Source organism: Puma concolor, chromosome A2 (genome assembly GCF_028749965.1).
Source record: "Puma concolor isolate L17-30 chromosome A2, mPumCon1.1.hap2, whole genome shotgun sequence".
In the NCBI taxonomy this organism is placed as follows: Eukaryota; Metazoa; Chordata; class Mammalia; order Carnivora; family Felidae; genus Puma; species Puma concolor.
The window spans coordinates 6,560,626-6,575,586 of NC_141668.1; the positions used below are offsets into that span (position 1 = coordinate 6,560,626).

The 14,961-nt window shown below is 41.8% G+C and overlaps 1 protein-coding gene and 1 pseudogene across 1 annotated transcript in view; one reads left to right on the top strand and one right to left on the bottom strand.

The window, feature by feature from the left end:
- LOC147582945 (GTPase IMAP family member 7-like) overlaps positions 1-14,961 on the top strand; it is a 252,532-nt gene that overhangs the window by 80,550 nt on the left and 157,021 nt on the right. The window lies entirely within an intron of this gene.
- On the bottom strand, positions 1,749-14,174 carry LOC112866297 (GTPase IMAP family member 4 pseudogene; annotated as a pseudogene).

A 14,961-nucleotide genomic window follows, 5' to 3' on the forward strand; every position in this document is an offset into this window, starting at 1 on the left:
TCTGAGGGCCCTGGGGCTTGAACCCACTCTGACCCTCTGTGGAAGTGTCTTGCCAAGCAATGGCCAGGTGCTGGTGGCTCCTGGGAACGTTTGTGTGGTGGCGCTACTGCAGATGCCCAGAGACTACTACTGCCAACCTGCCCCACAAAATTTTCACGTGATCATGTAGCAGCAGCGTCTCAGAGATTATGGCAAATCACAACATACATGTGGTGCCAGACTTCACCACCGTTAACGCCCTTGTTCCAACACCAGCAAATAGCTGTTCACTGAAGTCCGCTGGGACCGTTGACTGTGGGTAGGCCACACGGCCTCTACCAAATGTCCTCTTATCAGGGTAACCACCTCTCGCCATGTGGCCTGAGGAGCCCTCAGACCTCACTGTCTGCTCCTAGGGATTCGCCCTCCCCACCACAGCATCGCCAAGTATTGAGCTGCAGAGTTTCCACCTCTGTGTTCCCCTGTTTATAGAGTCCCCCTTAATGGTATTGAAACTCTGCTTTATCCTTTCTATGTTTCCTGGTCAGTCCCTTATGGGTGTTTCCACTTTTTCTCTTTCTCTCCAGCTGCTTTTGGGGGGAGTATTTTCCTGTACTCTATCCCCTGTATCTGTCCTTCTCTACACAAGCAAAAACAACTCCCTACCCTCCTTGGGTTCTCTCTCCCCAAATAACCTTTCTGTGCCTCGTACCTGCCAAGTTCTGTGGCTCAAGTTATGCAGATTGTTGTATTAATCCTCAGGTACATTTTCTGGGTGTGCAAAAATGCTTTGGTGCTTATCTACCTATATTTCAGGGTCAAGAGAAGCAGAAAACTTCCATGCTACTCTGCCATCTTGGCCCTTCTCCTGAGTGACTATTCCTAAAGGGATTGTGAGCTTCTTTGTGTTGTGCTTCTCTTATCCTCAAGATTAACTAAAAGTACAGTCTAAACCTATGTGTGTTGAGGAAAACTGGGAGAGATATATGTCCCTTCGGGCAAAATGGGTTTGGACATGGAGAAGCCAATTTCAAGATGGCAGAGCAAGGAGAGTTTCCATAAGTCACATATGACTACTAGAACATATTGGTACAACATGTAAATGTGCTTTGGGAAATGCTAGAATGGATTATGTGAGAAGGACCAAGTAGAAAAGTAGAAAAGGGATAAAGACGCTCCCACTGCTATCCATATATTAAAAGGAATTTTTGCTCCAGGAAAACCAGAAAGGCCTCTGAAGCCTTGGTTACACATAATTTCTATCAGTGCATAATGAATGAATCCAAGGAGAATGTGGTGTTTGACTGGCAGAGGGTTTAAGGATGTGGCTGGGAACTTCCAAGGAAAAGGAGGAGAAATATCTTGAGGGTAGACCAAGACTAGTTCCGAAATCATCTTGAACTTTTACCAAAAAGTGAAACTCACCCCTGTGTTCTTAGAATAAGTAGCAAAAGTGGAGTGCCTGGGAGGCTCAGTCGGTTGAACATCCTACTCTTGGTTTCAGCTCTGGTCATGATCTCATGCTTTGTGGGTTCAACCCTGCATTGGGTTCTGCACTGATGTGTGGAGCCTGCTTCGGATTCTCTTGATCTCTGCCTCTCCCCTGCTCATGCTCTCTCAAATAGATCAATAAATACATTTTAAAGAAAATAATAAAGAAAATTATAGCAAAGATGTTTTCCAAGAAAAAGAGCACTCCAATTTTATAGAAATATGAGAGAACAGAAAATTTTTATTATAATAACAACAAACAAATAATTCAACTGGGAGGGGGCGGTATGTGCAGTAAGTAATAAAGGTCTGAGGTGATGGAGGTGAAGTGGCAACAGTTAGTTTCACATGAAAAGGAGAGAACTGGTTATTCAGCAAATATGTTGCATTGAAGTCAGTCAAAGAGTTGCTGTAGATATATCTGAATACAGCAAACAGTTCTCTTCTGTGTTGAATCTCTGTCTTTCAACTGCTCTTTCTGGCATTTCACTTAGTTGAGTTCTGAGAGGTCTATTTTCCAAACAACTCTTTGTTCTTCAGTGGGCAGCTTATAAGGAACAATTTGAATCCTTCTGTAAAACTGTTACTAAATAAATTTCCATTCATCTGGAAAGAATTCTATAAGCATCTCCATCAATAGATTATCCCACACAAAGAACCAATCTTTCTTTTTTTATTTTGTATTTATTTATTTAAATTTATTTATTTTTGAGAGACAGAGAGAGACAGAGCACAAGTGGGGGAGGGGCAGAGAGAGAAGGAGACACAGAATCTGAAGCAGGCTCCAGGCTCTGAGCTGTCAGCACAGAGCCCCACGTGGGGCTCGAATTCACAACCATGAGATCATGACCTGATCTCAAGTCGGACACTTAACCGACCAAGCCAGGCAGGCACCCCAAAGAACCAATCTTTCTAACAAACTGTATGGGGAAGGTGATCACTGTGTCCCAAAGGCAAAAACAAGTGAGTAGAAGTCACAAAGGGAGAGGGTACACCAATCTAGAAAGAATCTAGATTTTATTCAGGATAAATAGGTAAAGTTTGGGGTCATCTTCTTAGAAGAGCATCAATACGTTCTACTCTGGAGTTCCACAAATTGAGAATTTGTCCCTCCCCTGTTAAGTCAATCAAATATCTACCAATCGCCAACAGTGAACCTGATTATACCCCTTAGTCTTGAGAGTCTGAGAGACAGAAGGAAGAGTGCTCCAAGGTTGGTGAATGAGTTGGGGGGTGAGGGGTTGGGGAGGGCCAGCACAAAATGGGTAGGAAATAAGGAGATCTTCTCATTCAAGTTAATCTTCCATAAACAGGTGAAAGAAAAAAAACAAAAGCCTTCTTCAGTGCTCCTATGATAAATTCAAGTAGTCAACATTGACTCTCAATTTGATAACTGGAATTTTGTTGCTTTAGGACATAGAAAACCTCTTTCTCTGCCAATTCTCTCTCCATGTTTTGCTTCATTTCTGTCACTCCAGTTTATCTTCCAGCTTTCTGACTTTGTCTTCAAACTCCCTTCTTATCTGCACCCTCTGTCTCTCTAGCTCTGCTCTGTAAAGTTTTTGCATCACTTGTATTTGTTTCTGAATTTCCTCTTCGGCCTTTTGGTACATCTTATTCGTGTAGCATCTTCCTTCATGCTCAGCCACCACTCACTGGACTAGGGCCAGCAGCTGGTTTCTCTGGGCCTCCTGCTCAGCTTCTGTCGCCAGATTGTTGAAAATGCAGTAGCGATCACTAAACTTCCCTACCAGCTCTTGGATACCTTCTGGTGTTTCCTTTAAGTATTCATGGAAATTGATGCTATCCAAGTCATCTTTCCGGGTGAATAAGAGAATCATGTATCTCCTAGCTCTGAGTCCAAACATTTGCAGGATCTTTTCCATGGCCTTGTGCTCTTCCTGCATGTACTGGCCCAGCGGGACCACCAGGAGCAGAGCATGAGGCCCTGGGGAGGTCAGGAAGATGCAGGGAGCAATCTCCTTGCAGGTGTCAGCATCCTGTGCCTCAGTGTCAAAAATGACAGGCGTATCCACGGCCACAATTTCTCTTCCCTGCCACCTGCTGCTCCCTTTGTCACAGGTCTTGGTGACTGATGTTGCCGCAATGCTGGAATGAAACGCTTTCTCTCTGAGGATGCTGTTGCCTGTGGCACTTTTCCCTGCTCCGATCTTACCCCTAAGACAAGTCTCAGCTGTGAAGCTCTTCCATCTTGGTCTCTAAGCCCTGGTACATCAAGAAACAAAAGCCACAGCATTAGGATGGACCTCCAGCTGCTTCCTTATAGGGCCCCCCATTTCCCCTCACACACACCCCTCCTCTGTTGCCCCAGGGTCCCCTCCCATAAGTGACTGCTGCACTCCCAGGAACTCTATAGAAGGCTTCTAAAGAAGCCTATTCGAAGTCTATAGAAAGGCTGAAGTTCTCTTGCACTACTTGGGGAATGCCCAAGTACTTTCCAGGATTTCCTGGAGCTTCTAACTCTTCCTGGGTAAGAGATTTTTCTGTGGGCTCTAAGTAGCTCACAGAAGAGGAAACAAAATACTGTAGTTTAAGAAGAGAATTCTGAGCTGCTGCTGCTGGTAGTTGTTCCTCATAAGAGCAATGCAGCAAGTAACACAAAATTTGACTTGGTGGCATCTCAGTGGGAGACCCCTGCCACACCATTTTTATTCAAAATGGAAATTTTCTTCTGCCATTAAGAAGCCAGCCAGGGGGGTTACACAGGCCAACACAACCTTGCAGGGCACAAAAGGGATGCTTGTGTGGAAAGACAAAGTGTCTTTTTCTATTTCGTGTGTGCAACCACCCTGTCAGGGATTGTGACATGAGAGAGAACAATATAATTTATATTTAAAGTTAAAAACCTTAACTTAGAATCCAGTGAAGCTTTTATATTCTAAATTAAGACATTAAAGAAGTATAGCCAGAAAATACCGACATTTCTCTAAGATTATTACAAAATCTCTTGATACACAAAAAATTAAAGAAACGGAGCACCTGGCTGGCTCAGTCGACTGAGCATTGGACTCTTGATATCGGCTCAGGACACGATCCCAGAATTTTTGGGTTGAGTCCCACATCAGGCTGCATGCTGAGCATGAAGTCTGCTTAAGATTATCTCTCTCTTTCTCTGTCTCCCTCTTCCTCTCTTCTCCGTCTCTGTTTCTTAAAAATATGGAGGGGCACCTGAGTGGGTCTGTCAGTTGAGTGCTGGACTTCTACTCAGGTCATGATCCCGCTATTTATGGGTTCCAGTCTAGCTTTGGGCTCTGTGCTGACATCTCAGAGCCTGGTGCCTGTATCCAATTCTGCGTGTCCCTCTCCTTCTTTTTGCCCTTCCCATGCTCATTCTCTCTCTCTCTCTCTCTCTCTCTCTCTCTCTCTCTCACACACACACACACACACACACAAATGAATAATTTTTTTAATTTTTAATGAAAGAAAAAACGGATACAGTTGAGTGCATTAGTAGAGTTATACTTTCTTAGCTTCACTAGATTAAGCATATTCTACTTCCTAGGACAGTTGACAGGTAATCCCAGCTCAGCATAACAATTCTCACATTTTTCAGAATAACTGTGCCTTAAGTTAAACAACAAATCATCTATATAGCTCTTCTGCATTTCTTTTCAGTAATTCATTGCATATCTCTTCACTGTCTCTATATGGTCCCCATCTTCAGGATTTATAAAGCACAGAACCGCCCTCGACCCAGGTGGAAGATAAGTGTGAATCATATTTGAAAGCCTGTTTCTCCAAGGAGGCATACCCTGCCAGAACAGCCCTTGAGTGAGGCTGATTCCTGAATGGGAATCCTGTATTATACCCATCCATCTCTCCGTGAACATAATGCATATGTTATGACACTCACAACATTAGAGACACTACTATAAACTGCATTTATTTGTCAGAGACACCAACAGCATTGATCCAGTCCCTTAGACCCAAAATCTAGCAACTGCCCTCGATTCTTCCCTTCCCTTCCCTTCCCTTGCTTTCCCTTTCCTTTCCATATCAGCACATTCTCTGATCTCCACCTACAAATCTGTCTACTTTTCTCTCTCCACTTTGAAGGCCACCACACTAGCTCCCACTACCATCAGAATCCAGACCTCCAGAGTCTCCCAGCTGGTCTCTCTGCTTCCATTTACTCTGTCAATTGGAATACTCTTTTTAAAATGCCAATGGAGCAGAGAAGAGATATTGCAGAAGCTCCAGCTCTGGGTTCCACAAAATCTGTAGTTGGTCCCCACCTCCTTCCAAGGATTAGCAAAACCATCCCCAATGCAGAGTCCACACATGATAACCAGATCCCTGGCCTGAGACAGGTAGATTTCCAGAAACCGAGAACACTGAATACAGAATGGCTAAGATTATCAAAGGAAACATGTGGATGGGAGTTCAGATTATCATTTAGTTAGCATCCCTATGCAAGACTCCAACTTTGGGACAGCCTGAGGGCATCTCCCTAGGGAAGAGGAGTAGGGAAATCACGGGAGGAGAAACAGAAAGGCGTTTTACCCGGAGAGAGTGGACAGGGTGGACAGGAAAGAAAAAGCAGAGGAGATGAAGAGGAGATCAGATACAGGGGTGGAAACATTTTCCTCCAGCCGGATGAGGGCTGGCTGTCAGCACAAGAAGACCCCTCTGCTCGCTGTCCTCCCCCAGCCCAGCCCAGGAGGACTGGATCTCACTGATCTCACCGCAGCTGCTCCTGGGGTCACCGGGGCTGCAGCACAGACCTCTGTTAGATGTTGCCATTCAATGTGAATTCCTGCCATAGAGAAACATAATGTGTGGTTTTAGGGAGGTGGACAGTACTGGAAGCCTCAACCTCGTGTAGCCAACAGTTTCTTCTCTTCTGCACACTTGCCACTTGGTTTCCCTGCCCTATTTCCCAAGGCTTCTCTGCTCTCCACATTTGGGCTCATCTTCAGATTGTTCCCTTTTCTCCACACAATCATGCACTTCCGGTGGTCTGTTAGCACTCCTTCAGGGTGGCCTTCCCCTGGGATACTGAGGATTTACTGACAGACCCCTTCCACTCCCCTTAAGAAGCCAGACTTGCCTAAACAACGCATTCCTTGCTAATAAATTCCTTTCTTTGTCTTCTCTTTTAATGCCCTCTCCCTGCCTTTAAAGACCTTTCTTCTGTAGCTCAGTGGAGAGCCCCCCTATTTGCAGGATGAGATGCTGCCTGATTCATGAATCTTCCATAAAACCAATTTTCTTCCTGAATAGTGTTTCCTAACAAAATTACTGGAGAAAACTTTGACAAGGACAGGCTGAAAATGCTAGTTGTTCAGGACAGGCTCCTCTGACGGGAAGTTGTTGCATTCACACGACTCCTGAAACAGAATGCTACGGGCACCAGTGACAGTCACAACAAAGTTTATTGCAATGAGAGTCAAGGCCAACCGATCGGGACCAACACTCTTTATCAGAATGCGGCTTCGAACAGCCGGGGTACAGAGTTTTTATAGCCGATTACATCGTTTTATCATCACCTGGGAACAAAACAGAGAAATAGTTCCCAGATGAGTTAGAAACAGTTCCCAGATGAGTTAGAAACAGTTCCCGGATGAGGTGATTATTTTAGACTATCTGCCATTAAGTTGCAACCAGTGGATCTCCTTGACCCTGCCTCTGACGCTCTTTTCTTTGAACTTTTGTTTCCTTCATTGGCGAAGCCTAATTTACAAGAGTAAAGCAAGGCTGTTATCTCTTAACCTTCAGTGTCAGAACAAAGCTGTTATTTTTCAAGCTACAGTGTCAACACAAAGCTGTTATCTCTCAAGCTACACGTTAGCCCTACACTACAATTTCACCCTTACAAAGTCATCAAAACACATCAAAACACATCAAAATGTACAACACTGTGAGCAAGACAGACTTCTCTTGTAAGAAGAGTTCTTTGTTTATCCTTTTAGGACAGGGAATAGGAAAGAGCTTCTTGTAAAGGGAGAAGAGAAATCACAGAATTTTTAAAAAACCATCTTTGGACACAAGTTGGTGTTGGTGATGGGTGTTAGGGAGGGGGAGGATAACAGAAATACCGAAACAAAAGTTATCTGGGTGTTTCTTAAGGTCCTTCTTCCAGCTTGTGGGCTCTCTCTTCATTCTGGAGTGCTGTGCTGTGTATCCCAGCTCAGATGTCAAATCAAAAGACTGCACTTCTGGACATCCGGATGGCCAACAGGCACATGAAAAGATGCTCAACGTCGCTCCTCATCAGGGAAATACAAATCAAAACCACACTCAGATATCACCTCACGCCAGTCAGAGTGGCCAAAATGAACAAATCAGGAGACTATAGATGCTGAAGAGGATGTGGAGAAAGGGGAACTCTCTTGCACTGTTGGTGGGAATGCAAATTAGTGCAGCCACTCTGGAAAGCAGTGTGGAGGTTCCTCAGAAAATTAAAAATAGACCTACCCTGTGACCCAGCAATAGCACTGCTAGGAATTTACCCAAGGAATACAGGAGTACTGATGCATAGGGGCACTTGTACCCCAATGTTTATAGCAGCACTCTCAACAATAGCCAAATTATGGAAAGAACCTAAATGTCCATCAACTGATGAATGGATAAAGAAATTGTGGTTTATATACACAATGGAGTACTACATGGCAATGAGAAAGAATGAAATATGGCCCTTTGTAGCAACGTGGATGGAACTGGAGAGTGTGATGCTAAGTGAAATAAGCCATACAGAGAAAGACAGATACCATATGTTTTCACTGTTATGTGTATCCTGAGAAACTTAACAGAAACCCATGGAGGAGGGGAAGGAAAAAAAAAAAGAGGTTAGAGTGGGAGAGAGCCAAAGCATAAGAGACTCTTCAAAACTGAGAACAAACTGAGGGTTGATGGGGGGTGAGAAGGAGGGGAGAGTGGGTGATGGGTATTGAGGAGGGCACCTTTTGGGATGAGCACTGGGTGTTGTATGGAAACCAATCTGACAATAAATTTTATATATTGAAAAAAAAAAGACTGCACTTCTGACAACACAAAGAAATAAAAGGCATCCAAATTGGCCAAGAGGAGGTCAAACTTACACTCTTCGCAGATGACATGATACTCTATATGGAAAACCCAAAAGATACCATGAAAAAACTGCTAGAACTGATCGATGAATTCAGCTAAGTTGCAGGATATAAAATCAATGAACAGAAATTGGTTGCATTCCTATACACCAATAATGAAGAACAGAAAGAGAAATCAAGGAATTGATCCCATTTACCATTACACCAAAAACCATAAAATACCTAGGAATAAATCCAACCAAAGAGGTGAAAATCTGTACACTGAAAACTAGAAAGTTTATGAAAAATGGAAAAAGATTCCATGCTCCTGGATAGGAAGAACAAATATTGTTGAAATGTCAATACTACCCAAAGCAATCTACATATTCAATTCAATACCTATTAAAATAACACCATCATTCCTCACAGAGCTAGAACAAACAATCCTAAAATTTGTATGGAACTAGAAAAGACCCTGAATAGCCAAATGAATCTTGAAAAAGAAAACCAAAGCTGGAGGCATCACACTCCCAGACTTCAAGCTGTATTACAAACCTGTAATCATCAAGACAGTATGGTATTGGCACAAAAACAGACACTCAAATCAATGGAACAGAATAAAGAACCCAGAAATGGACCCACAAACGTATGGTCAACTAAACTTTGACAAAGCAGGAAAGAATATCCAATGGAATAAAGATAGTCTTGTCAGCAAGTGATGCTGGGAAAACTGAACAGCGACATGCAGAAAAATGAACCTAGACCACTTTCTTACACCATACACAAAAGTAAACTCAAAATGTATGAAAGACCTAAATGTAAGACAGGAAACCATCAAAATACTCAAGGAGAATGCAGGCAAAAAAAAAAAACCTCTTTGACCTTGGCTGCAGCAACTTTACTCAACACGTCTCTAGAGGCAAGGGAAACAAAAGCAAAAGTGACCATTAGGACCTCATCAAAATAAAAAATCTTCTGCACAGCAAAGGAAACAATCAGCCAAAGTAAAAGGCAACTGACGGAACGGGAGAATATATTTGCAAATGACATATCAGATAAAGGGTTATTATCCAAAATCTATAAAGAACTTATTAAATTCAACACCCCCCCAAAAAAAAATAATCCAGTGAATAAATGGACAAAAGACATGAATAGACACTTCTCCAAAGAAGATATCCAGATGGCCAACTGACACATGAAAAAAAATGCTCAACATCACTCATCATCAGGAAAATACAAATCAAAACCACAGTGAGACAGCACCTCATACCTGTCAGAATGGCTAACATTAACAAATCAGGCAACAATAGATGTTGGTGCGGATGTGTAGAAAGAGGATCTCTTTTGCACTGTTGGTGGGAATGAAAACTGGTGCAGCCACTCTGGAAAACAGTATAGAGGTTCCTCAAAAAATTAAAAATAAAACTACCTTATGACCCAGCAGTTGCACTGCTAGGTATTTAGCCAAGGGATACAGGTGTGCTGTTTTGAAGGGGCACATGCACCCCAGTGTTTATAGCAGCATTATTAACAATAGCCAAAGTATGGAAAGAGCCCAAAGTATGGAAAGAGCCCATATCAATGGATGAATGGATAAAGAAGATGTGGTATATATATGCAATGGAGTATTACAAGCAATCAAAAAGGATGAAACCTTGCCATTTGAAACTATGTGGTTGGAGCTAGAGGGTATTCTGCTAGGTGAAATTAGTCAGAGAAAGACCAATATCATATGACTTCACTCATATGAGAACTTTAAGACACAAAAAAGATGAACATAAGGGAAGGGAAGCACAACTAATATAAAAACAGGGAGGGGGACAAAACATAAGAGACTCTTAAATATGGAGAACAAACAGAGGGTTCCTGGAGGGGTTGTGGGAGGGGAGATGGGCTAAATGGGTAAGGGGCATTAAGAAATCTACTCCGGAAAACATTGTTGTAAATATGCTAACTAACTAAGAGGTAAATTAAAAAATAAATAAATCATTAAAAAGAAAGTAAGAAAGCATTCACACCTTAGTACATACTAAAACTGTAGCCCATCAAAGCAGAAAGACTATCTTAAAGGGAGTCAGAAAGAACAGACAGATGACATTTGAGGAAGGGATATTTGGAGTTATACTTTTTTTTTTTTTATTTAGAGAGATATAGCATGAGCTGGAAGGAGCAAAGAGAAAGAGAACCCCAAGCAGGCTCTGTGCTGTCAGTGAGCCCAATGTAGGGCTTGATCCCAAGAACTGTGAGATCATGACCTGAGAGCAGAACAAGAGCTGAATGCTTAACTCACTGAGCCACCCTAGCATCCCTGATTTTTTTAAGTAAGCTCTACATCGAACATGGGGCTCGAACCCATGACCCTGAGAGCAAGAGTCAGGCACTATATCAACTGAGCCAGGCAGAGTAACAGAGGAAGCCAAGAAACAGTGGAGGCAGATTTTCAGTGTGCTGAGAGAAAATTACAGCCAACCTGAAATCCTAGACTCAGAATCACTGTCAAAAATAAGGACAAAATACATGTACACATTTCAGGTAACAGAGACTGAGAGTTCTTGCCAACAGCACAATCTCATTAGAGGAAATTGTAAAGAATGTATCTGAGGCAAAAGGAAAGTAATCCAGATAGTAAGTCACAGATGAAAGAAAAAAAAGTAAGTTTAAATGAATGCAAACTATGTAAAATAATACTAATGCTTCATAAAGTTTAAAAGGGGGGGGAATGAGAAAATTAAATATTCAACAATAACAATATATAGATTGGGGTTAGGGGTGGGAATGGAATTAAAATGTTCTAATTTGTTGTACACGAAGAAGATTAAAATATAGATTTCTTGAGATTTTGAGAAGTTAAGAATGTATGTTGTAATCACTGGGCGATTTCAGGAAAAGCATAGATAATTTCCAAACCAGTAGAGAAAAACATAAAATGTGGGGGGAAAAAAAACTAAATAATTCAAGTTAAACCACAAAGAGGAAGGGGAAGAAAGAGAAATATGGAACTGGTTGGACACATAGAAAGTAAAAAATAAAACTTCATGCATCCCAATAGGTCACAAGTTTTAATTATGATAAATGCACTAAAGTTTTCAGTTAAAAAAAAAATAAAGAGTTTTGGAGGGGACTGAAGAAGAAATTCAAGTCAAACGTGTTAAGTGAGGGAAAACTTGAAAGCAACAGTATAGGTAAACCTACAAGCAAATTCGAAACAAATAAGAACAGAATATCAAACTACATAGAATTTTCATTCAATAATTATCAAGAGCTTATCATGTGCCAGGCACTGTTCTGGGCAACTGAATACATCAGCAATGAGAGCTGGTAAGGATCCTTGCCTTTCTGAATCATTTAGTGGTCTTTGAAGGAGCAGAAAATGAACAAAAATTTGTAAATTACAAAAGATATGAGATGTTCCCTTGTATAAGAAGGAAAATCACAGAGGAGGGTAAAGAGGGGAGAGATCAGAGAAGATGAGTTGAACGCACACCACGGTCTCGAAACACCTGCCCTGCTCATGTAAATAGTGTAAGTAGTCCCATTCATCAAGATAAAACACGGTTTTACAATGTTATGCACCACAAAGGGAGGCATCACATGTATAAAGGGAATAATCGAATCACAAGAGGAAATAGACAAATCTCCATGTATGGTGATAGATTTTAACACACATCTCTCATTTCTAGAACAGGAAGATAGAAAAAAATCAAAAAGTAGTCAGAAGATTTAGGCAACATGATTAATAAGTCTGATCTAATGAGCATATGTAGACTATTTCAGAAAACTTCCAGCCAGCTGTTTTCAAGTACATAGGAAACATTTATTATCATTACTCTTGCATTTATCCAAGAAGAAATGCTTAAAATTTTTATAGTATTAAAATAATATAGACAACATTTCCTCACCACAATGTAATTAAAAGAAAAGTAAATAAAATGTCATATGTTTAGCAATTGGAGAACACAGTTTTAAATAACTGATGGGTCAAAAGAGACAAAAACAGAAACTGATCAATATTTGGAATGAAGTGTAATTAAATAACTGCATTTCAAACCTTATGAAAAATTAAAATTTAGCTTTCAGTGTGCCTATTAGGAAAGAGAAAGATTTAAAATTAATTAGCAAAATACATATCTGCTTCTGATTCTGTGTCTCCCTCTCTCTCTGCTGCTCCCCCGCTCATGCTCTGTCTCTCCCTCTCTCTCGCTCTCAAAAATAAATAAGCACTTAAAAAAATTTTAATTTCACTGAAGTGTAAAGCTTCTACTGTCCCTGGCATATGCCGCTCCCTGAGAAGAACCTGCAGTGTAGACAGGGCTGCTTAGAGCTCTCGCCAACCTGCCCTTCTCCTCCTGTCCTTGCCTTGGCTCTGATTGCTCATGGGCTGGGGGAGAAGAGGCAGGAACACTGAAGACCAGTCAGGTGTAGTCTGGCCTTGGTGGGGGTGGGGGATGGTGGCAGCATACTTAGTGGCTCTTCCCCCGCCCAGGAGACCTTTAATGAGTCTTTAGAGAGTCTTCCCTGGGAATCTGCAATCACAAGTCCAACAAACAGCCACTCTCTCCCCTCCCGCCGGTTGCTTCAATGAATGTTCCTGGTGCCTGGACTTCCAGAGCTCTGGTCCACACAGAAGCTGTTGGGATCCCTGCTGGGCCCCTGGGCAAGTCCCCTTCAAACTGGCTTTGGCTGCCTCCCTACTGTGTGGCCCACATTTGACATGAGGAACCTAGCTTTTGCCACCCCCCGCCCCTTAGTGAAAGTTTTGACTGCTTCCAAGACAGCCACCACCGTGTGGACCCTGGTCCCTTCACAGAACACAGCAATAGCCTTCATGTATCCCATGGGACCAGCAGGGAGCAAAGCCAAACTCAAAAGGACACACATCAAATCTCTTAACATACACCACCCACATCCCTCTGGCAGCATCAAAGTCCTGAGGCCACTTTACTGGCTTTCGGGAAGTGGGAACCTCCATCTCGCTGGACATGGCACGCAGAGAGGAGTCCCTGTGGTGCTTCCCTTATATAGTTACACGGTTTCACCTGGGTCACCTTCTGCACTGGGGAGATGGCTGGCTCAGTTGGAAGAGCATGCAACCCTTGACCTCATGGTCATGAGTTGGAGTCCCACGTTGGATGTAGAGATTACTTAAATAAAACCTAAAAAAAAAAAAAAGTCCTTTCCTCTTGACCCCTTCAAATATCTATGAAATTAGTTGAAGGAATAAATCTCACAAAACTGGTTCTCGCTTCTTCCTTTGGGCATCCTATGTGGATCTTCTGGCATATAGCTTTTGACTGTGGGGTATTGGCAATTAGAAAGATTCAGCTGAAATTGGAGATATTTATGTTAACATCCTGCCACATTTACCCCAAGCCTTTCACATAACCTTCGGACCCAGATTTCAAGTTAATGCAGGTCATTTATATTGGACCCTACCTTTGACATCTGATATTCAACTTGTCACAAACCTAACTGAACGCTGTGGCTCCTGACTCTACCCTTCCCCTGAAAATCTTACCTGTCACCCTGAACTTTCCTGTTTCTGAACAGAAGCATGATCATCATACCCATCACCCACATGGACACATCGTACACATCCTTCACAGTAGACTTCACACCTAAATCCTTCCTCAGGTCTTCTTCTATGAATCCTTGTTTAAATTCCCCATCATGAGTCATGACTATCACATATTTCAACAACAGGGATCATGCACACATTAAACGCTGGAAATACCACAGTCTTCAGCACTGAAATAGAACCATCTTCAGAATAAACTGGGACATAAAATATGTTAAGAGAAGTGAGTGAGCAATATTTCAATTGTCAAGTGAAGAGATAATGATTTATTTGATTTACTCATTTTTTCTCTGGGTATGTGTTACCTTCCAAAATAGAACCTAAGGCTGGGAAAAAAGAAATTAGCTCACGTAAGCTGCACATTCAAATAGCCCTCACACAGGTTAATTGTATTAAGAATGCTTCTGCATATCTCTGAGGGAAAATATCCTTTAAACGGTTCTTAAATGAAAAACCTCAAGACAGGGCATGAATACTTTGCTCCCTAGAGATACTATCACACAGATGAGTCACTTACAAGGAAGTACTTTTGAACATAAGAATTGCATGATGGCAGAGAGTACTTTGGTCTTGCTGTATCATTTGACACATGTTTTCTCATAAGAGGATTTTTCTTCCGTGTTGTTTTTACTGCATTCTGAATACTTCTGATGAATCTTAGAAAGAACAGGTATTTAGAATCTTAAGTTTTCCAGACTCAATCTCTAATCTGTTTCCCTAATATTCACTCATTGGTAAATATTCTCAGTCATGTTCACAGACAAAAAAAAAAGGACGACTGTAAAAATTCTAATAATCTGGATTTGGAGTGTCTGCAATCCTCATGAGTGACAGAAAGTCACCCATCTAACTGAATTTTCTCTATTATTTTAGCAAGACAGAACCTTT